The 25,487-nt window shown below is 35.8% G+C and overlaps 1 long non-coding RNA gene across 1 annotated transcript in view; it reads left to right on the top strand.

The window, feature by feature from the left end:
- Positions 1-299: 299 nt before the first annotated feature.
- The window catches only part of LOC147911868 (uncharacterized), a 99,513-nt gene continuing 74,325 nt past the window's right edge, over positions 300-25,487 (top strand). The window contains exons 1-2 of the long non-coding RNA XR_015550365.1: positions 300-427; positions 3,243-3,342. This is a non-coding gene — a long non-coding RNA (uncharacterized LOC147911868). The remainder of the gene's footprint in view (positions 428-3,242; positions 3,343-25,487) is intronic.

Genomic DNA, 25,487 nt, shown 5'->3' with positions numbered 1-25,487 from the left:
GCAGATTTAATTCCGTGACTTCCACATTGGTAAGAGTTTTTAGAGATAAGGTCAACCCCTCTTCCTGGAACAGAGAGGAAGACAGCTTTACAAATGGAGATTTCCCTTACAAATGTAAATCTCTCTTACAAAGGGTAACTTCTATTTGGTTTACAGAGCTTCTCTCATATATGCATTTTTTTTTTTAAATAACTGGGTCAAAATAATCCTCATGCCAAAGACATTCATCTTGAGGTGGTCAATGTAATTTCCTTGAGGCTGGAGGCAGTTTGGTAGGACCCTAAGCCTCCAATGGAGTGCAACTCGAATGTCTTTCTGACCACCTCTGACCAAAAAATGGAGTGCAACCTCATTTTTGTCTGAACATATTTTGGGATCCCAAACTGAAGATTATGAAGATAAACCCTCAGGATGTGAAACAAGTTTGGTAAGATTATCTTCTTTTGTTTTTGTTTGTTTGTTGTTCTCTGTAAATATTTACAGCTTCCAGAGCTTTTAGTTTGAGCAATTATGTCAGCAGGTGCTGAGCTGGGCTCTTTAAAAATTTCTCTATTATCTGGCTCTTAAAAAGGAGCCCCACAGTGGCACTGTAATTTTCAATTATCCTGGGTTATCTTGCCAGCAATTTACAGTTATCCCCATTTTGTTAAGCACTTGCAAGTTTCAGCATGAAGCCAGCTGGAGTGCCAAGGGGAAGGTGCCCATTTGGGAACTGGTTGTTTTTAGAAGCTTGATTTCCCATTCTTTTCTTAGTTTCATTTTACTATAAAGTCTGAACAATTTCTAGGGACAGTGTAGTGGGTTGGAAATGTGCTGTTTGTGAGTGCTACTCCATAAAGAAAGGTCATAAACACTCTCTTATGTGCCTCAGTTTCTCTCTCTGACAGTTTAAAATTACTGTAGGGGCTTGGAGCACTTGGGAAACCAACCCTCACATGCACTTCCCTGGATGAGTCTTTAATTAACATGAATGATAGTGGAGTTCCTAATAGGATCACGACTCATTAGGAGAATTGATCCTCTGACACTCCTATGAGGTTCTTAGTGACCTGAGAGTGTCTTTTGGCTGGAAGGATCTGATATCCCTTCTCTTCAGAGCTGAACAAATTCAGACTCTCATTTCTCTATGAAGCAGTATGTTCAGACTTTATAAACACAATTCTTTCCAATTTAATGCCAAATTTAAAAGGCCAGCCTGCCCCATTCACTCCAAAGTTCCCCCTAGGCTCCCCTATCCTAGGAAATTCCCCCTAGGTTTATCTTTCCTAGGACGTCTCCTCCTAGGTTCCTCTTACCTAAGGTATGTACCAGTACCCCTTTAAGACACCTAGTCTTAGGTTTGAAAAAGCTCATATAAACTCTGGACAATCAACTTAAAATAAGGAGGTCTGGATTTCATGAGAACTCACCAGGGTCACCTGAAGAATGCAGTGATCTGAGGGGCTCAATGGAACCCTACTGTTACCAAACACTGGTTCAGTGTAGATTCGAAGTGGTCTCTTGTGGGTTTCTCTGAAATCTACCATGACTACACCAATAAATTTTGAAACAAATAATCTGTGCCAAACTATAAATCAAAATTGAGGTGTGTTTATTATGAGACAACCCTGAGGACCATATAGCCCAGGAGAGTCCTTTCACAAAGTAAAGGAACACTCTAAAGAAGTGGGATGTGCAGAGTGGTTATATACAATCTTGGAACAAAGAGCATACATCACATATGATAGGAATGTCCTTTTTACAATAGTCATGAAATTGCTTTGCTAGCCCAGCAATTCAGTGAACACAACATGTCAGTAGTCACAAGGTGGGTGGTTGCAAGATGAGCACAGCAGGTTAGGAATTAATCCTTTTTTTGTGTGTGTGAGGAAGATCAGCCCTGAGCTAACATCCATGCTAATCCCCCTATTTTTCGCTGAGGAAGACTGGCTCTGAGCTAACATCTATTGCCAATCCTCCTTCTCCCCAACCCCAAAGCCCCAGTAGATAGTTGTAAGTCATAGTTGCATATCCTTCTAGTTGCTGTATGTGGGACGCGGCATCAGCACGGCCAGAGAAGGGGTGCGTCAGTGCACGCCCAGGATCTGAACCCAGGCCGCCAGTAGCGGAGCGTGCGCACTTAACCACTAAGCCACAGGGCCGGCCCAGGAATTAATCCTTAGTTTAGGGAGAGATGCTTATCCTTAAAGAAATGCTGATATGGGGGAAGTTACATCCTTATCTTTAAGGTTATCATTCTTGTCTTTGGGACATAGTAAATATTTAAAGCAGATATGCAATGCATGCTCAACAGGCCATGTCAGGCCCTTTTGGAAAAACAAGGTCAGGCTGTATTCATTTTAAGCCAAAGGACTTCCTCATATACTCCAATATATCCTGTTGCTTTTCAGTTTTTTATCAGCGTCATTAAGGGAGTTGGCTGTACTCAGTTACTGGAGCCCATTTTTTTGGGAGATTAGAAAAGACATATGTAACCGTGACTTTGAAGTATTGATAGGATATCAAGTTGCATTAGGTGGCTTCAAAGTTACACTTAAATATACAATTTCATATATCTGTTTCCAAGAGATATTTGAAAAAGACTAAGTATAGTCAGAAGAAGAACATGAATATGCCAGAGATAGAAATTTCTGCATAATCCACATAAAAATGATAGTGGATGCTCTGTGATATCCCAAATGAGACGGTCAGCAAACTTTTCTAATTCTAAGAGGATGAGTGGGCTGCAGCTCATAAATGGAAAAGCCACAGGATATTGCTCCATTATTATTATTATTATATTATTATTATATTTGACTATTTGATCATGTTTTAGTTTTTGAAGTTAGTGAATAGGTTTTTTATAAAGGAAGATAGCTACATGTGTTTTAAGATGTGGCTAAAATAATGCAGATATGAATATTTGTCTGAAATATTAAAATACATATTTTTCCTCTTGGGTGTAAAAGGCTAATGTATCTCTCCATACTAAATTCAGAAATAAATTCTCATCATGTACTAATTGAGCTCTTTAACAAAGCTCTAATATTAATAAATTCAGTGGTCTGTAAATCACCATCTAAAACTTGTAAGAAAGATGCTAGAGGAAGAATGAGTTTGCAGTTAGCATATGGCATACATTAAGAGACATTAGTTTTAGTCTTAGTTTTTCCAGAAATTTGTCTTATGACTTTAAATAACATTCTCCTTTTTGAGCTTTATTTTCCCACAGGTTTTTTAAAACATGAAACTCTTTATTTCAGGTACCATGGACAGAAAGAAACATGGTAGAGCTTCCCATTCCTTTCCACAATTCTTTGTCCAAGAGTAAGCCATTTCTTCTGCACTAAACTTGGCCCACCTGTGAGTACTCTGATTCATCAAACAAATAAAATTTTGTGTTCTTTGTTGGGTTGGTCCTGTGTGCCTTGACCCTAATTATTATATCAAGGAAGGAATAATTTTCAGGATTGTGACAGATCTGGTTGGTCTCCCCCTGGTGGTATATGTGCCCTCACCACAATGTCTCTGTTATTAATTAGTAGAGTAAGTTCATGCTTTTTTTCTTCCAATCTTTTTAGTAACATACACATAACATAAAATTTACCATCTTACCCATTTTTAAAAGTACAATTTGATGATATTAAATGCATTCATATTGTGCTACCATCATCTGCATCTCCAGAACTCTTTTCCTCTTGTAAAACTATAAGTTTCTCTCCATAACTCTTTTCTGATTTACTGAAATATACCATTAATAGAGTAATGACAACTTTTGTCACATGTTGCTCATCCTAACTTTACCTGGTAATTTGAGTGACCATCTGTGTTAACTTATTGGCTTTATCCAGAGGAAAAACAAACTCCTCATGTCTTTATGACTGGAGGTAGTCTGAAAATTGGAGCAAGGCACCCACAAAAGTTAGGCTCTTACCCTCCCATGGGAACTGAGATATAGTGGAGCTATCTCCCCTGATATTGCATTTTTAAAAGATGGCTCTTGAGGTGTTTGTATTTTAAAGATATGGGAAAGTACTTACAAATGCTCTAAGGTAAATTATCTAAGAAAAAAGAAGGGATAAAAATCTCTATCCTCATTTTCAAAAACGAGAAGGATGCCTCTTATTTTTAATTAGCATTTGTTCTCATAGTATGAGGATAATATTAATAATATTAATCACAATTATTATTCTTATTTATTATTGTATTATAAATTAAAATTTACCATTGCCAAGCACCTACTGTGTGCAAAGGACCAGGCAAAATACTATGTAAATATTATTCCATTTGTTCCTTAAAAACCAGTGAGATAAGTGTTATTATTCTCATCAAACAGGGGAAAAAAACTGCTGTGCAATATTCTAAGCATCTTGCAAGAGTTCAAACAACTACAAAATTGGGAAGCCAGATTTATACACCCAAGCTTTTCTTGTTCCAAATTTCTTACAATTTCTTCTACACAACACCCCATAGATAGAAGTAAAATTTACAATGTTTGACTTGATAGTGAGACAGTGAGCTGTTGACCTAAGGCAACCCTCCCCTAGAGGAAGAACTTGAGTCTGGGTGCCTGAGTGAGGGTTAAGTGTCTCCAGCTAGGAAGGTTAGAAAACTGTGTGCATAGGAAGCCAAGATCATTATACAATCAAACAGTTTGCACATTTAAATTTCAGTTGAATTATGATAATAGTCAAAGGCAGGGAGTTGTTCCCCTGAATTAATACAGGAAGAAAATACCAACTGCAAAGGCAGCATCTAAAGTTCCTGTATAATTTACAATTAGGAATAAGATAATACTCCCCATCCTGAGGCTTACAAAAATGAGCAGGAGACCTGGTCTCGTAGGTCATTTTGCACTAAAGGATAGTATTTATTATTTTATCCTGTTATTAAAATAATCTATGCTTGACACAAAATATTTGAAATATTTAGAAAAGCTCTAAGAATAAAACAAAAATCAATCTAATCCTATTGTTGAAACATAGCTCTTGTTAACATTGTGGTGCACATCCTTCCAAAAATTTTTGTTCTTTTTAATGAGCTCTAATGCAAGTTTAAAAACCTCCACTTTCTATGAGTGATCACAAGTCCCTGAAACTATGTCGTTGAGAGGCCAGTGTCCTATCATTAAAGCCCTGACAACCCCTGCCCATTTGGCTCCAATGGCTCTCAGAACCAGTCAGTAATGATAAAAATCACTTTCCATGAAGTGGTTGAGCTATCAAAGCTTGTTCTGTTTACAGACCTCATCAGCATTGCCTAGGAACTTTGACAATTAGAACATCAAGGTATTTTTAATCAACAAAACCCAATTGCAAAAGCCCTTTCTCATAATTTATGCAAGTCATCATTGAAATAGATATAAGCAGTTCCCTCAGCCACTTCAGGCCTATAAGAAGGGCCTAATCCTTTAGATCACCAAATCCTAATGGGCTTCTGTAAAGATTGTTTTCAATAGAAGCTCCTGAATTAAAAAGACATTTTTACAAAAAAACTATCAAATTCTATAAAAGAGATATAAGAACTGTGGGGAAAGTTACCTATAGAATTTAGCCAAATTCTATTAGCTAATGTTGAATAGAAATTTAATTAAAATGACAAAGTTGGATCAACACAAAAGATATGAAGGTACAAAGCTACTGTAAATATTATGCTAGTTTTGGAAAGATCTCAACTTCCAGCAATGTCAAAGGATATAATAGAATTTATTGTGGTTCAAGATCAAGACAAATCAAAAAATTCTGGTGTCATATCTGTAGAGAAGATTCAGAGTAGTGGAAAAGACTTATGAAAGATCAAAACATAATCCTGCTCAACATTTATGTAATATTTTATAGTTTTCAAAATACCTCCCTGCATATTATTTTATTTAATCATTAATAGATATTATTAGTGTTATTTTTAAAAGAATGAGGCTTACAGAAATTAAATAGCTTACTCAAGGACAGTTAGGATTGGATTTAGGTTGATCTAATTACAAAGCCTTGATTCTGAATGCCTGTGCTATCTTGTATCTGGATAAATTTAAATCAGTCATGTCCAATATTTTACTACTAAAGAATCCTTTTTATTATTTCATTTTCCCCTATAGATCCCTTATCCTGAAATATTGTAAAAATTTTCATTCTTTGATTTAAGACATATCTCCAGGTTCATTGAATTCTTGTAAAAAGTCAACTTAAAAGGATAATTTAGCCAATGTACTTTATCAACCCTAAATATAATCCATTCATTGGACTATTTGAGAGATTGAAAATGCTTTTTTTTTAAAACTTGTGGAACTTCCATTACAATTACATTCAAGGACTCTCATTTGGGAGTGATTACTGTGTTATTCTAAGGCCATTTCTAGATATAATATTTGATGATATTGATAGAACAGAATGGTTTCATAACTTGCTCAAGGTCATACAGCTAGTGAAAACTAGGGATTAAATTTACTTCTCTTTGCAAACAATTTTCGTTTTGCTATGCTTTACCTTGTGATGGTCACAGGAGAGCCAGTGACAAAACTGACACTATATCATAGTTTTCCTGAGTCTCCAATCCCTACCAAATTATTAGAGGACTTCTTCAGAAGATATCAATATAGTTTCAAATGCAATACTTTGTAGAATTCAACCATTTAAACTGGGACCTTTAACAGAATTGCCAGAGAGGCTTTGTACTATAGGCAGTATGAAGAGTAGTTAGGTACCTGAGAGGTAGAATGAAGAAGGGAAAGTACAAAGAAAAGAGAAGATTTAATATTTTTAGTCTGATACTTGGTATTATTATGATGGATGTCATTATGAATGAATCCATCATTTCCTTTAATACTTTGACTTAAATTTAAATGGATAGATCCTAGATCTGGTAACTTTTAATGAAAGGATGACTATGTAACTGAATATACTACAAATGTAAATCTAATTTACATATCCAGGTAAGTTCATGATATAGTCATCAAATGGTGGAGAGCTCTCACCAAGTTGAAAGTCTGAGTGGTCACATAAGAGTTCAACTAGTTTTCTTTCTCTACAATTTTATAATGATAATCATCTTAACCAAGGCACAATGCTAATAATAAGCTTTTTGATATTCTTCTTATTCTGCCATTAACAGTGGTAATGTGATTCATATTTATGCACATAAATACCTAAACATATATAAAATATTTACAGGTGATTTGGGATTTTTTTTTGGCATTGCTTATCCTCACCATTACTTTGATAAGGTTGTATATAGAATTGACTCCATATGCTAGGGAGAAAAAAATGAAAGGTTACATGGATCCTGATTAGCAAACAAACAAAAATTTTTAATGATTCTTTTAGCAGACAGAACAGCCAAGATTTCTTCTAGTCACTTTATAACTTTAGCTAGTGGAAATTTGCCCATGTGTACATTAGCAAATTTAGAAAAATAGGCTGTCCCATATGCCAGAGCAGTTTTTCCAGCTTTCAGTCATTTAAATCACACATTCAAGAATTTTTCAATGTCTACATCATCACCATTATTATTTATATAATATTTAGGAAGATTTCTTAAATCATTCTATGAAAATGTGTCATTATTTTTAATAATAAGATCTCCAGATGAAACACTGCAGAAAATCTTGTCCTTCATATAATGTACCTTTCTTTAGAATTCATGGAGCTCACAAATTCCTAAAGTGTGATACAACATAGTGTATATTAATATGAGTGTTAAGAGTGACAATGTTACTCTGGATTTTCAACATATATTAGAGAACTACCTCACTTAACTCAGTTACCTCAAGCATCTAAAACACAATCTCTATCTGAGAATGTATCAAACTCTTCCATGGATCTGAAATGACTATCATAAATCCTGCACTTTCTCATAGCCCTGGCTCTTATTTAATATACCATTTTAATAAGCTCCATTTTGAAAAGGGAGGTGAGACTGATTAGAGGCAGCATGGTAAGAGCAAGAGAAGCAATGGCCGAACTGCTGATGTTGTGAGAAATGACAGAAAGAAATGAAAGCAGAGAATGATCTTCCTACATTTTCCAATAAAAATACCCTTAATGGTGGTGACATTAAGCAATCAATAAAAATGTTCAATTACATTTTGTGTTTTATATTTGAGAAAGCAGTGAAACATGTAATTAAAAAATCCATCCACAAAGGTTAAAATAAAAAATATAAGTTGCTTGTAGAGAAACACTTCAGTTATCTGTAAAATCCACATGTGGAAGAACATTGCAGTTGTAACATGGCCAGGCAAATGAACTGTCATAATACTTTTGTAAACAGAAAGTAGGATCTCTGAATTTCTGATTATTTTTGAGTCATTATAATTCACCTAGATGCAGTCAAGGTCATGAAATATATTTTTTTAATCATATAGAGATTGAATCATTAGGTAAAACAAAGTCCAAATACTGAAGACCTTCCATGCCATAGAATTAGAATGTACTGTATCCTAATCAGCTTGAATGAGTGGTGAATTGTGAGCCATTACTGACGACCCATAGGAGGTAGAGATTTTGGCCCAGGCTAGACTTACAAGAAACAGGGAACAATAAAACCCAAAATGTCAGCCAAATCACAACTATAGAGTATGACTGTACTGTGCGACATCATTTCCCTAATATTAAAATTTGCTTCTCCTGATCAGAACAGAAAAATACAAACCAGTTATAAAAGGGAGGGAAGAAGGAAGAAGTATACAATTTCTTCTATAAAATAAATACCAATTGTTCTTCAAAAAATTATTAAATATGATAAACTTTCAGCAAGACTGACAAATAAAGAAGAGCAGAGGGGTGGCCCGGTGGTGTAGTGGTTAAGTTTGTGTGCTCCACTTGGGCGGCCCATGGTTTGTGGGTTTGGATCCCTGGCACAGACCTATGCACTGCTTGTCAAGCCATGCTGTGGCAGCATCCAACATACAAGGTAGAGGAAGATTGGCACAGATGTTAGCTCAGAGCCAATCTTCCTCACAAAAAAAAAGAGAGAAGACAAAAATTACAAATATCAAGATTGAGATAGGATAACAGTGCTTCTCTTATAGCAATTAAAAGGATAATAACTTTATACTAATAAATTTTACAATTTAGAAGACATAGAACAATTTTTGGAAAAACACAAAGTACTAAAATCCAACCAAGATAACCTGAATAGCCTATAATATTAAATAAATTTAGTTCATAATTAACAAGCTCTCATAAAAAATACTCTTGGCAGAGTTGGCTTCATTGGAAAACTATGATAAATATTTAAAGAAGAATTTACGTCAGTTTTATACAATCTTTTTCAGAAAATAGAAAAGGAAGATCCTTTCAAATTAATTTCATGAGGCCAGTGTTACCTACCAAAACCAGACAAAGACAGTATAAAAAAGAAAGCTAAAGACCAATGTTTCCCATAAGATTTAACACAGAAATCCTCCACAAAATATTAGCAAATGAAATTCAATAATGCATAAAAAGAATCATACACCATGGACAAGTGAGATTTATTTCAGATATGCAAGATTGGTTCAACATTCAGAAATCAATCAATGTCACCAACCATAACAGGACACTGAATAAGAAAAATCATATGACCATATAAATTGATATAGAAAAATCATTTGACCAAACTCAATACCCTTTTGTGATTAAAAAAAAAAAATTCAGAATAGAAGGGAACTTCCTAAAACTAACAAATACCATCTATGAAAAACTGATAGGTAACATCACACTTAAAGGTGAAAGATGGAGTGGTTTCCCCCTAAGATTGAGCACAAGTCACGAATGTCCACCAATGCTATTTAACATAGTATTGAATGTTCTACTGACTGTGATATGCATAACTAAGTAAATAAATAAATAAATTACAGAGAGATTGGAAAGGAAGAAATAAAACTCTCCCTATTTGCAAATGATGTGATTGGAAGTTCTACTGACTATGATAAGGCATAACTATGTAAGTAAATAAATAAATAAACAAACAGCATAGAAATTGAAAAGGAAGAACTAAAACCCTCCTTATTTGCAAATGATATGATTATCTGCTTAGAAAATCCCAAATAATTTACGAATACCTATGGTAAATAATAAGTTCAGCGAAGTTGCAAGATATAAAATTAAAACACAAAAATCAATTGTATTTCTACATACTAACAATTAACATGTAAAAACCAAAATTAAAAAGACAATATCATTTACAATCACTCCAAACATATGAAAGTGTTACATATAAACATAGCAAAATATGTACAAGTTTTGTATGCTTAAAAATTTCAAAATGATGATGAAAGGAATCAAAGACCTAAATAAAAAGCCAGATGTGTCATGTTCATGGATTAGAAGACTCAATCTAGGAAAGATGTCAATTATCCTCAAGTTTAAATACAGGTTTAATAAATTTTTATCAAAATCAGAAAAGATTTTTATCAAGTTAGACAAGAGTTTTCTAAAATGTATAAGGAAAGGCCCTAGACTAGCTAAAATAACATTAAAAACTAATACAGTGGGAGGAATTACTCTACCCAATAGTAAGGTTTTCTTTATATCTACGCTAGTTAAGATGTGTGATATTGGTGGAGAGATAGACACATAGATCAATGGAACAGTGTAGAAGACCCAGAAATAGAGCCACAACAAATTGGTCAACTGATTTTTTACAAAGGTTCAAAAGCAACTCAATAAAGGAAGGATAGACTTTTTAACAAATGAGGCTGAAGTAATTGGGTATCCATAGGCAAAAAAAAAAGAAGAAGCTGGACCTAAGTCTCACATCTTTTACAAAAATTAACTCAAAATGAATCATAGATAAGTGTAAACTGTAAAACTTTCAGAAAAAAACATAGAAGAAAATCTTCAGTTTCTAGGGCTAGGAAAAGAAGTTAGACTTAATACCCAAAGCACAATCCATGAAATGAAAAATTGATATATTGTAACTTCATGAAAATTAAAAATTTTGCTCTGCAAAAGACACTGTGAAGAAGATAAAAAGAGAAGATGCAGACTGAGAAAAAATATTTGTAAACCACATATCCAACATAAGATGAGTATTTGGAAGATATAAAGAACTGTCAAAAATCAGCAGTATAAAAATAAACAATCTAATTACAAAATAGGCAAAAGTTATGAACACGTACTTTCCTGAAGAGGGTGTTACAAAGACCAAAAAAAAAAAAAAGAAAGAAAACTTGCAACTCTAATTGGTTTGGAGAAAGTATGTTAGGGTACCCTGGTTTCTTACTGTAAAATATTATTTTCTAAGGACTTGAAAGTAGCACCACACATATTAATTTTGGACCACTTCCAAGCGATCCTAAAATAATTTAACTATAAGATTCTTTCACTTGAGACAGGTCTCCTAGCACCAAGGAGTGCTTTAGAGTGAGCCATGAGTGCTTTCCTTAAAAGTCACTTTTACCTGAAAGAAAAAGTATGAATCTATAGAAGAAAATACCAGCCCAGTAGTAACAAATTTGCAATACTCATAAAGGAAGGAAACAAAATTCTTCAGGGTAGGAAAGAAAATTATGCAAACCAGAGGTCATCTATACTGTTTTTAGTAAACCTCCATCACATCATGTATTAAAGACTAAAATCAACTTGTAAAAATATAATTATTTGCCACTGGTAAATAAATATTTAGCTCTTTAAATATGTGTATTATTTTTTTAAATCAATTGGCAATGACATATTGGTTTATGGTTTTCACATAAAATAAAACTGTAAAAAACTTAGTTGCTCAGAGCTTAAGGCCATAGCTCCAGACATTACTATCCACCTGGTAGTGATTCATGCAAATTACAGAGATAGTATCTAGAAGAAAAATTAGCCTATAGAAGGTAGCTTCTCACACCCAAGCTTAAAATTTGTTAAGAAAAGCCATATTATCATCTTCTGAGTTGTGTTGAATAAAAAGTAAATTGTATAGCATTTTACTTTAGCTATAATTTTCACAATATAATCAAATAATGCCAAATATACAATAGATTAAATACGTCATTATAAGTGAGAAGATTTTGCCAAACTGATTTTGGAAGATAGAAGGAGGGTTACAAGAAATTGCCCACTCAGATGTGAGTCAAATGGAATCTCTAAGCTTCAAAAAGTCCCATGCCCTTGTGTTCATGATAGTCTTTCCACATTGATCTCAAAGACCCTACCTACCAACAAAAGAATTCTAAACCTTGAATGAGATGTTTGAAGTAAGTACTTCCAATGGGTGAGAGATCTTGCATCCAAAATGCCTAAGCCCCTAAGCCTGGGCAGCTGGACAGCAGCCTTTGTGAGGAGAGCTCTTCACTAATAATTAACAGAAAGGACTGCAATCAAGTCAGGAAAACCTCTCACAGCTCCAGTGTCACTGAAAGGGCACTTTGGCACTGTTTTCTCTAGTAGACTAATGAAATGGGAATTTGTAGGTTATGAGATCAGCACTACCTTAAGTGGATCTTGTATTGTTCGGTTTACAAAAGTAGTTTTATTGGCTTTTTCTCCCTGCTATTTCTAGCTAAAGTTGCATGATCAGATTAGGATTGTAGAAAAGCATTACATTTAAAGGAGCTTTGTAGGTGGAGATACTTGCTGAATTCTTTGGATTTCTCAATAGGTTGAACATGGGATATAACCTGTTTTGGCTAATAAAGCTTTGTTGGTGCAATTGTCCACTTTCAGGAATTTCAGAAGCAGGTTTAGCATGAACAAAATTGTGAATAGAAAACTTTTGTTTTTGCTGGCTTCCATTTCATCTTTCAATGACCTGTCTTGCCTTTTCCCAACCACCCTCAACCCACTAAGTACTCAAAGTCTTCACACTGCCTTCCAACAGTCCAGGCTTTCTCACGGCACAGTCTCCTAAGCTTTCTTTATCAAAAAACACGCAAAAAATTTGTATTGTGGACTTTTTGCTCCTTCAATTGCCTTCCAAATTTCATTTGTCTGTGTTCTCTTTCTGCTCCAATCTTTAATAGTTAATTTGATAAACTCATTCAACTACTGTATGATAATATAATTGGTGGCAGGTTAAAATATTTGAATTTAAACAAAATGTTCACAAGTCAAATATTTTAAACATAAAAAGTTTTGATAGAAACATGCTAGTGGGAAAGACAGTTGGCAGAAAGGCAAGCCCCTTTGTGTCCTTCAAATCACATATGTATACAGCTGCCTACATACCAATGTATCACCAATAGTTACTTAATACTGTGATATTTCCAACAACTTCAAGTTTCCAAAGCAAAAATTGTCTTCAGTGTCACAGTTTACTTTAATTTGCACAGTCTGTAAATCAAAACTATATATAGAAAGGAAGAAAATAACCAAGAAATTTATAAAAACAAGGTGAATTTATAGAACATAAAGATGGCCACAAAGGGCAATCCCAGGAATACCTCAAGCAATGCTATATCATCTTTTGGGTTTACATAGTATGTCCATACCCATGATTTCATTTGATCATCACAACAATCATACAACATAAGCATGACAATGATAATTGTGTAACTTTACAGATGAGGAAATGAGGCTGAGAAAGATTAACATCTTGCCCAAGGTACCACAGGGACTCAGTAGCACAACTTTTCTGACTCATATTTTAATTTTGCATCCACTATAACTATACCTGTCTGGTTAAATTTCCCCAAGTCAAGTTTTGATCTTCACTTGCCTTGGATAACTTCCCATTACCAGTACTTCCTATATCAATCATTTAAAAAAATCAGACTCATGCTCTTTTATGATTTTTTTTTAATGAATGCAGTCTACCATCTCTAGGCTTTCTATAGGTACATGGCACTAGGTCTTTCCTCCTATATGAAAGAATTGCAAGTGTTTAATGATGTTTAACAGATTGCAGTTATAAACACAAAGTCTTATATGCATTCTGTATACTTGTTTAAAGTCATTAAACCACCTACCCTGGATGCCTCAACATTATATTTTCGTTAAGTCATTCTCTTAGCAGCAATTCTTAAAGTCACAGCTTATGCTAATAACTACCAGATCCATATTTAATTTGATTAGTAATTTCAGGCCGTATAGAAGCAGGCTCACTTCCTGTTGACCTTAAGTCAAAATTATTCTCCTAAAAGATACCTACTTAACTGTCTGGCTCTTGGGCTTGACTTATACTGCTTTCCTTGCTCTTCTTTTTTTGCACAATTATTTTTTATGATCAAAACTGCCCGTTCTTCCATTATAAGACCATGTTTTCAAGATTAACTTCTGTGTTAGTTGGGGCCTTAAGAAACCCTAGATGTTGTTATGAAGCTAGCAGTCCAAGAGATTTATCTTGGGGAAGGGGAAGGGGAAGGGGCATGTTTGGACAGGGAGACCATCAGACCATGATGCAGATCTGACAGCTTGGCCAATTCAAGGGAGATATCCAGAGCAAAATTATCTGTTAGAGAATTCCAAATTGGGTACCTCTGCCATGCTCAGTCATTGGCTGTGACTGTTTGGAAAGAACCACATCTCATTGCTAAAGTGAAGGTGGAACATGAAACTGTTAACATCTGGAGGATGATAATTAACTATATTCCTTGTATCTGGGCAGTGAGTTCTTACTTTAAGGTAGATCCAAGTGGTACTATAGTTACCACAGTTGTACAAGGTCTTCATAACTCCATTTCCCTCCTCTGCCTATCAGTATAGTTTTTAAGAAAGAAGATTAAATTAGCCCAAGAAACATCAACAGATGTCAACCTCAAAGTAAAAAAAAGAAATTAATTATTTTAAGTGTGAAAAAACATGTTAGGGAGTGTTCTTAAAGTACTTGTTGAGTAGATTAAATTCTATTAATGAGGCCCTTGAGAACAATTATATCAAAATGAAGGATCATACCTGAACTTGAGCATGACATATTACAAATGCTTTATAATAATAATTTCTACTGGCATGCAATTTATAATGAATGAGATAAATAAAATGAAGTGAGGATGATCAGCAACAAATCTATTTTAACACGAGTGCAGTTATAAAGCTACTAGGCCTAGATGAGCATAGTCCCAGTAGGAATGGAGTGGGAGGAAGAGATTATAGAGATGTGATATAGAAATAACTGGCAGGATTTGATGATGAGGGATTAAAAAGGAGTACAATCAGAATCAAAGATGTTTCAAGCTCCTCTCCCACCAAAAGCCAGTGTATGGAAGAGAGTATCAAATCTCTAAAATCACAGAAAGTGATAGAATGCAATTTTTGAAGGAAAAGTAATTGTTACTTGAGTCAAAATACAATACAAAACTGATTCAATAATTCAACTGATAGAAAATTTGAAAAAAATGGCAAAGTATTATGGAATATTGAATGTAATGCTTCAACAGATAATTCTTTACAATATTGACTAATAATAGAAAACTTAGGGGGCTGGCCCCGTGGCTTAGCGTTGAAGTGTACACGTTCCACTTCTGGTAGCCCGGTTTGGATTCCGGGCATGCACTGAGGCACCACTTGTCAGGCCATTCTGTGGTGGCATCCCATATAAAGTGGAGGAAGATGGGCACAGATGTTAGCCCAGGGCCAGTCTTCCTCAGCAAAAAGAGGAGGATTGGCATGGATGTTAGCTCAGAGCTGATCTTCCTCACAAAAAAAAAAAATTGGAAAACTTAAATTTGAAAAGTAACAAATGCTAAAAAGAATTAATATAACTAAACTGATACTTAGACATCTCATAACTAAATTACAAATTACATACTACAAAAAGAAAATCTTAGAAGGAATTTGATTATTTATGGAAAAACAACCATTAAAATGGCAGAAGATGTCTGAGTAGCAAAAATAAAGAACAGGAAATAACACACTAATAAATTTAAAGTGTTGAGGGACATTACCAGTCATTTTAAAATTCTATATGCAACTATACATAACTAAAAGATTATTCAAAATAAGTCGGGAATAAAAAAAATTCAGAGCAAGAAATTCAAATAGTTTAAACCTCAAAAACTATCACTAAAAGAACTGCTTATGGACTCAGAAGTCAAGACGGCCGTGTAAGCAGACTCTGAACTCACCTCCTCCCTTGGACACAGCCAATTTACAACTACTCGTGGAAAAATTACACCTGAGACAGAACTAAAAACTGGATAAGAGGAACTCTTGCAACAACAGACAATCCTAATTGAGGTAGAAGAGGCAGAAACTCCCTTCTGGAGAGGAAAAATGCCACCTACACAAGCCGCCAGCTTCACGGCCGCCTGGAAGCAGCACACAGGTATGCAGCCGTGCCTGGAGGCACAGGGCCCTGAGCCGGGGAGCGCCCCCACTGTGGGCATTTTGTGGACCCAGCAAAATTGAGATGAGTGGCATAATATCTGACTTTGCCTGCTACTAAAGCATTGGGGGGTACAACCAGAAAACCCGGTTCACAAAGAAACTAAAACCAGCTCTTAAAGGGCCCGCACACAAACTCACCGGTCTCAGAAAGCATACTAAAATCACCAGAAAGAAAGGTGCACAGTGCTGTGGTGAAAAGAGAATCACCTAAAAGGTCCTGAGTGCATCTCAGTGAGAGGTGAGGCCTCTCCAGGGACTGGGACATTGGCGGCGGCCATTGTTGTGGCCTGGTGTGGGCGTGTTGACACAGACACCATTGGAGTTCTCCCTGGGGCCTGCTAGCCCAGGTATGCCCCACCCACTAGAACACTGATTTAATCCAGCTCAGCCAGGGCGGGCAGCCCACCCTAGAGACTGGCCCCACCCAACAACAAGCCCTCAGGCAACTTGTGGGCCTGTATAGATTGGTGACTGGATTCTCTGCAGCCTGGCAACTGAGCCAACTTCAGTGGGCCAGGGCGTGCACAAGGAGTGGGTGGAGAGTGTGAGGTGCTGACGGAGTGTGTGGGGCTGTCACCGTGGAGAGACTGGGTCCGCTTTGGGAGGTCAGGGCACTCACACAGGGCAGGACTCTGTTCACTGTGTGTGTGGACCAGTGGGCGGCAGGGCTTGTCAGTCTGAAGAAGACTTGTGCTTTTCAAAGACCCACATAGGGGGTTTGCCCCACCTTCCAAAGCCTGAAATAATTGGGTGCTCCTGTGCCTGAGGCCAGCCCCACCGAGCTGCAATCCTCAGAGAGCTGACAAGAGACCTAATAGGCTGGAGGCTTATAGCAATTTTAAGCCCCTGACCCTAACAACCTGCCATTCTGGGGGCCTACTCACTTAAAAGAAATACAGCAACACAAATGTGGTATTAGAACTTGAAGCCAACAGTGCTGGGGCTCCCCACACCTGATAAAGTGACTGAAGGGCCCACAACAACTACAAGCAGCTGAGCATTACAACAGCTGGCCAGGAGAATAACTCGGCCTCCCTGGGCACCTACAGGGAGAGCAAACAGGACACACGAGCCCACATAGGGGTCTCCCCAGGAACATTGAGAACTGAGCTAAGCACACTGGAAGCCTCCTAAGGCATCACCTACATAAGGTCACCTATCCAAGAGCAGGGGACGTAGCTGACCTACCTAATACGTACACACAAGCACAGGGAAGGAGGCAAAATGGGGAGGCAAAAGAATACATTGCAAGTAAGGGTACAGGACAAAACCCCAGAAAAGGAACTAAGTGAAACAGAAATGAGCAACCTACCCGACAGAGAGTTCAAGCAAAGAGTGTTAAGGATGCTCACTGATCTTGGGAGAAGAATAGATGAACTCAATGAGAATGTCAACAAAAAAATGAAAGATATAAAAAAGAACCAATCAGAAATGAAGAATACAATACTGGAAATGAAAAATTCACTAGAGGGACTCAAAAGCAGAGTAGAGGATACAGAAGAACGGATCTGTGAGCTGGAAGAAAGACTAGAAGAAATTACCCAAACTGAACAGATAAAAGAGAAAAGAATTAAAAAGAGTGAGGACAGTCTAAGGGACCTCTGGGACAACATCAAGCTCACTAACATCCATGTTATAGGTGTCCCGGAAGGAGAAGAGTGAGACAAAGGGGTAGAGAATCGATTTCAAGAAATAATAGATGAAAACTTCCCTAACCTAAGGAACAAAACAGACATCCAGGTACAGGAAGCACAGAGAGCCCCAGACAAGATAAACACAAAGAGGCCCACACCAAGACACATCATAATCAAAATGTCCAGAATTAAAGATAAAGAGAGAATCCTAAAAGCCGCAAGAGAAAGTCAAGTTACATACAAAGGAAACCCCTAAAGCCATCAGCTGACTTCTCAGCAGAAAACTTACAGGCTAGAAGAGAATGGCACGATATATTTAAAGTGCTAAAAGGAAAAAACATATAGCCAAGAATACTCTACCCAGCAAGGTTACCATTCAAAATGGAAGGAGAGATCAAAAATTTCCCAGACAAGCAAAAATTAAAGGAGTTTGCTAAAAAGAAACCAGTGCTAAAAGAAATGTTAAAGGGACTGATTTAAGGGAAAAAGAGAAGACCACAAATAGGAAAAATTATCAATTTCCATGATAAGAATGTAATGGATACAAATGCACAAAAAAGAGGTTAGATATGATATCAAAAACATAAAAGGAGGCAGGAGAAGAATTAAAGAGTAGACAGAGGTCAAACTAAAGAGACCATCAATTCTGTATAGAAGAAGAAAGGAACAGAGAAGGACTACTAAAACACTGAGAAGAATAAAAGTTAATAAATGGCAGTAAGTACATACTTATCAATAGTTACTTTAAACGTCAATGGACTAAATGCTCCAATTAAAAGGCATAGGGTGGCTGATTGGATAAAAAAACAAGACCCATATATATGCTGCATACAAGAGACACACTTCAGACCTAAAGACGCTCACAAACTGAAAGTGAAGGGATGGAAAAACATATTCCACGCAAATTGCAAGGAAAAGAAAACTGGGGTAGCAGTACTCATATCAGACAAAATAGACTTTAAAACAAAAACTGTAAAAAGAAACAAAGAAGGGCATTATATAACGATCAAGGGAAAAATCCAACAAGAGGATATAGCACTTGTAAATATCTATGCACCCAATGTAGGTGCACCTAAATATATAAAGCAATTATTAACAGACATAAAAACGGAAATAGACAGTAACACAATAATAGTAGGGGACTTTAACACTCCACTTACACCAACGGAAAGATCATCCAAACAAAAGATCAATAAGAAATCATTGGCCTTAAACGACACACTAGAACACATGGACCTAGTAGATATATACAGGGCATTCCATCCAAAAACCGAAGAATACACGTTCTTTTCAAACGCACATGGAACATTCTCCAGGATTGATCACATATTAGGCCACAAAACAAGTCTCCATAAATTTAAGATTTAAATAATACCAAACATCTATTCTGACCACAACGATATGAAACTAGAAATCAACTATAGGAAGAAATTCCAGGTATGCATGGATGGTTTAACGTTCACAAATCAATCAACGTAATAAACCACATTAATAAAATGAAGAATAAAAATCACATGATCATCTCAATAGATTCAGAGAAAACATTTGACAAGATACAGCATCCATTTATGATAAAAACTCTGAATAAAATGTGTATAGAAGGAAAGTACATCACCATAATAAAGGCCATATATGATAAACCCACAGGTAATATTATCCTCAATGGTGAAAAACTGAAAGCTATCCCTCTAAGAACAGGAGCCAGACAAGGATGCCCACTGTCACCACTCCTATTTAACATAGTACTGGAAGTCCTAGCCAGAGCTATCATGCAAGAGAAAGAAATAAAAGGGATCCAAATTGGAAAGTAAGAAGTGAAACTGTCACTATTTGCAGATGACATGATTATATATATAGAAAACCCTAAAGAATCCACCAGAAAACTTTTAGAAGTAATAAACGAATATGGTAAAGTTGCAGGACACACAATCAACATACAAAAATCAGTTGCATTTCTGTACACTAACAACGAAGTAGCAGAAAGAGAAATTAAGAATACCATCCCATTTACAATTGCAACAAAAAGAATAAAATACCTAGGAATAAACTTAACCAAAGAGGTGAAAGGTCTTTACACCGAAAACTATAAAACATTGCTGAAAGAAATTGAAGAAGACACAAAGAAATGGAAAGATATTCCGTGCTCTTGGATTGGAAGAATTAACATAGTTAAGATGTCCATACTTCCTAAAGCAATTTATAGATTCAATGCAATCCCTATCAAAGTTCCAAAAATGTTTTTCACAGAAATAGAGCAAAGAATCCTAAAATTTATATGGAACAACAAAAAACCCCGGATAGCTAAAGGAATCCTGAGAAAAAAGAACAAAGCTGGAGGTATCACACTCCCTGATTTCAAAATATACTGCAAAGCTATAGTAACCAAAACAGCATGGTACTGGCACAAAAACAGACACACAGATCAATGAAATAGAATCGAAAGCCCAGAAATAAACCCACACATCTCTGGACAGCTAATCTTTGACAAAAAAGCCAAGAACCTACAATGGGGAAAAGAAAGTCTCTTCAGCAAATGATATTGGGAAAACTGGATAGCCACATGAAAAAAAATGAAAGTAGACCCTTACCTTACACCATACACAAAAATTAACTCCAAATGGATTAAAGACTTGAATGTAAGACCTGAAAATATGAAACTTCTAGAAGAAAACAAAGGCAGTACGCTCTTCGACGTCAGACTTAGCAACATATTTTCAAGCACCATGTCTGACTGGTCAAGAGAAACAAAAGAAAAAATAAACAAATGGGACTACATCAAACTAAAAAGCTTCTGCACAGCAAAGGAAACCATCCACAAAATGAAAAGACAACCTAACAATTGGGAGAAGATATTTGCAAACCATACATCTGATAAGGGCTTAATCTCCAAAATATATAAAGAACTCATGCATCTCAACAACAAAATTCTAACAACCCAATAAAAAAATGGGCAAATGACCTGAACAGACATTTCTCCAAAGAAGATATACAGATGGCTGACAGACACATGAAAAGATGTTCAAAATCATTAACTATCAGGGAAAGGCAAATCAATACTACAATGAGATATCACCTCACGCCCGTCCGAATGGCTATAATTAACAAGACAGGAAACAACAAGTGTTGGGGAGGATGTGGAGAGAAGGGAACTCTCATACACTGCTGGTGGGAGTGCAAACTGGTGCAGCCACTATGGAAAACAGGATGGAGATTCCTCAAAAAATCAAGGATAGAACTACCATATGATCCAGCTATTCCACTGATGGGTATTTATCCAAAGAACTTGAAAACACCAATGCGTAAAGATACACGCACCCTTGTGTTCTTTGCAGCGTTATTCACAATAGCCAAGACTTGGAAGCAACCTAAGTGCCCATCAAGGGACGAATGGATAAAGAAGATGTGGTATATATACACAATGGAATACTACTCAGCCATAAGAAACAATGAAATCCAGGCATTTGTGACACCTTGGATAGACATTGAGGGTATTATGCAAAGTGAAATAAGTCAGAGGGAGAAGGTCAAATACCTTATGATTTCCTTCATTAATTAGTAGATAATAACAACAATAAACAAACACATAGAGACAGAGATTGGATTGGTGGTTACCAGAGGGGAAGGGGGGAGGGAGGATGGTGGCAGGGATAATTCGGCATATGTGTCTGGTGATGGGTTGTAATTAGTATTTTGGTGGTGAACATGATGTAATCTATGCAGAAATAGAAGTATAATGATGTATACCTGAAATTTATGCAATGTTATAAACCAATGTTACTGCAATAAACAAACAATTAAAAAAAAATAACTGCTTATTTATGTAACTTAAGAAGTAGAAAAATGAGCCAAAAAGTAAATGTAAGCAATGAAGAAGTGAAAATTGAGATTAAAGAACAATACCACTCATATTAGCAGCCATAAAAATAAAATGTTTAGGTATAAATTTAACAAAATATCTACAATAAATATGAGAAAAATTACAAATTCTGATACAAGCAATCAAACAATTAAATAGAAGGAGATATATGCCATGTTCATGGATAAGAAGACTCAGTGTTGCCAAGTTACCTGTTCTTCTCTAATTGATCTACAGATTCAAAATCAATTCCTAAACAAAATCCCAGCAAGTCATTTTATGGATAAGAACACACTGATTCTACACTTTACATGGAGATGCAAAGGACCTAGAATAGCCAACACATTAGAGGAAAAGAATAAAGTTGGAGAACTGATGCTACTTGACTTCAGACTTACTATGAAGCTACAGTAATCAAGACAGTGTGGTACTGGCAAAAGAATTTCCAATAGATCAATGGAACAGAATAGAGAACCCAGAAATACACTCACATAAATATAGTCAATGATTTTTGACAAAGGAGCAAAGGCAATAAAATGGAGCCAAGAGTCTTTTCAACAAATGGTATTGGAGCAATGGGACATCTACATGCAAACAAAAATAATAAAGACACAAAACTTACACTCTTAACAAAAAGTTAACTCAAAATAGATCATAGACCTAAATGTGGAACACATAATTATAAAACTCCTAACAGATGACATAGGAAACAACCTAGATGACCTGGGACATGGTGGTAACTTTTTGATACAATAACAAAGTCACTATCCATGAAAGGAAGTATTGATAATCTGGACTTAATTAAAATTAAAAGTTCTACTCTGCAAAAGACAAAGTCAAGAGAATGAGAATACCAGCCAAAGACTGGGAAAAGGACAAAAGACACACATGAGAAAGGACTGTCATCTAAAATGTACAAAGAAGTCTTAAAACTCAAAAATAAGGAAAAAAACAATCCCATAAAAAATGAGTTAAAGACCTTACCAAGCACCTCACCTCAGATGGCAAATGAGCACATGAAAAGATTCTCCACGTCATATATGATTAGGGAAATGCAAATTAAAACAATATGATACCACTTTAAAATTTATAAAAATTTATTAAAGGGCCTCAACATCAAATTAGAACAGGCAGAAGAAATAATCAGTGAATGTGAAGAACAGAAACAAACAAAAAGAACAGAAAGAAAAATGAACAGAATCTCAGAGACTTGTGGGACACCATCAAGGTTACCAACATATGCGTAATGGAAGACTCATCAGAAGAGAAGATAAAGGGAAAGAAAAAAATCCCCTTAAAAAATAATAGCTTGAAGATCCCCAAACTTAATGAAAAAAATTCATCTACACATTCAAGAAATTGAATGAACTACAAGTAGGATAAAATCAAAGACAACCACACCCAGATACATAATATCCAAATTTTGAAGGCTAAAACAAAGAAACAATTTTGGAAGCTGCACTAGAGAACCAAATAATCATATAAAAGGGGTTCTCAATAAAATTGACAATTGACTATTTTTTTTTCTTTTGGTTTACTGTGGTAACAGTGGTTTATAACATTCTATAAATTTCAGGTGTACATCATTATACTTCTATTTCAACATGGATTACATCATGTTCTCACGTTCACCACCCAAATACTAATTACAATCCATCATCACACACATGAGCCTAATTATACCTTTCACCCTCCGCCCTCTCCCCTTCCCCTCTGGAGACCACCAATCCAATCTCCGTCTCTATGTGTTTGTTGTTATTATCTACCACTTAATGAGTGAGATCATATGGTATTTGACCTTCTCCCTCTGACTTATTTCACTTTGCATAATACCCTCAATGTCCATCCATGTTGTCACAAATGCCTGGATTTCATTGTTTCTTATGGCTGAGTAGTATTCCATTGTGTATAAATACCGCATCTTCTTAATCCATTCTTCCCTTGATGGACACTTAGGTTGCTTCCATGGCTATTGTGAATAATGCTGCAATGAACACAGGGGTGCATGTATCTTTACGCATTGGTGTTTTCAAGTTCTTTGGATAAATACCCAGCAGTGGAATAACTGGGTCATATGGTAGTTATATCCTTAATTTTTTGAGGAATCTCCATTCTGTTTTGCATAGTGGCTTCACCAATTTGCACTCCCACCAGTAGTATATGAGAGTTCCCTTCTCTCCACATCCTCTCCAACACTTGTTGTTTCCTGTCTTGTTAATTATAGCCATTCTGACGGGTATGAGGTGATATCTAATTGTAGTTTTGATTTGTATTTCCCTGATAATTAATGATGCTGAACATCTTTTCATTTGCCTGTTGGCCCTCTGTATATCTTCTTTGGAGAAATGTCTGTTTGGGTCTTTTGTCCATTTTTTAATTGGGTTGTTAGTTTTTTTGTTGTTGAGATGCATGCGTTCTTTATATATTTTGGAGATCAACCCCTTATCAGACATATGGTTTGCAAATATATTCTCCCAATTGATAGCTTGTCTTTTTGTTTTGTTGATGATTTCCTTTGCTGTGCAGAAGATTTTTAGTTTGATGTAGTCCCATTTGTTTATTTTTTCTATCTTTTCTCTTGCCCGGTCAGACATGGGGCTTGAAAATATGTTGCTAAGACCACTGTCGAAGAGCATACTGCCTTTGTTTTCTTCTAGAAGTTTCATGGTGTCAAGTCTTACATTCAAGTCTTTAATCCATTTTGAATTAATTGTTGTGTATGGTGTAAGGTAATGGTCTATATTCTTTTTTTTCATGTGGTTGTCCAGTTTTCCCAACAACATTTGTTGAAGAGACTTTCCTTTCTCCATTGTATACTCTTGGCTCCATTGTCGAAGATTAGCTGTCCATAGATGTGTGGGTTTACTTCTGCGCTTTCAATTCAATTCCACTGATCTGTGTATCTGTTTTTGTGCCAGTACCACACTGTTTTGGTTACTATACCTCTGTAGTATATTTTGAAGTCAGGGAATGTGATACCTCTAGCTTTGTTCTTTTTTCTCAGGATTCCTTTGGCTATTCAGGGTCTTTTGTTGTTCCATATAAATTTTAGGATTCTTTGTCCTATTTCTGTGAAAAATGTTGTTTGAACTCTGATAGGGATTTCATTGAATCTATAGATTGCTTTAGGAAGTATGGACATCTTAATTATGTTAATTCTTCAAAATCCAAGAGCACGGAATATCTTTCCATTTCTATGTGTCTTCTTCAGTTTCTTTCAACAATGTTTTATAGTTTTGAGTGTACAGTTCTTTCACCTCTTTGGTTAAGTTTATTCCTAGGTATTTTATTCTTTTTGTTGCCATTGTAAATGGGATTGTATTCTTAATTTCTCTTTCTGGTACTTCGTTGTTAGTGTATAGAAAGGCAACACATTTTTGTATGTTGATTTTGCATCCTGCAACTTTACTGTATTGGTTTATTACTTCCAAAAATTTTTTGGTGGAATATTTAGGCTTTTCTACATATAAAATCATGTCATCTGCAAATAGTGAGAGTTTCACTTCTTCGTTTCCAATTTGGATCCCTTTTATTTCTTTTTCTTGAATGATTTCTCTGGCTAGGACTTCCAATACTATGTTAAATAGGAGTGGTGACAGTGGGCATCCTTGTCTGGTTCCTGTTCTTAGAGGGATAGCTTTCAGTTTTTCACCATTGTCATATATGGCCTTTATTACGTTGAGGTATTTTCCTTCTATACCCATTTCATTCAGAGTTTTTATCATAAATGGATGCTGTATCTTGTCAAATGCATTCTCTGCAACTATTCAGAGGATCATGTGATTCTTATTA

The sequence above is a fragment of the Ceratotherium simum genome, chromosome X (genome assembly GCF_057802395.1).
Source record: "Ceratotherium simum simum isolate JZ-2026a chromosome X, ASM5780239v1, whole genome shotgun sequence".
In the NCBI taxonomy this organism is placed as follows: domain Eukaryota; kingdom Metazoa; phylum Chordata; class Mammalia; order Perissodactyla; family Rhinocerotidae; genus Ceratotherium; species Ceratotherium simum.
The sequence above is the reverse complement of the archived record's forward strand: the minus strand, read 5'-3'. Positions and strand labels throughout refer to the sequence as shown.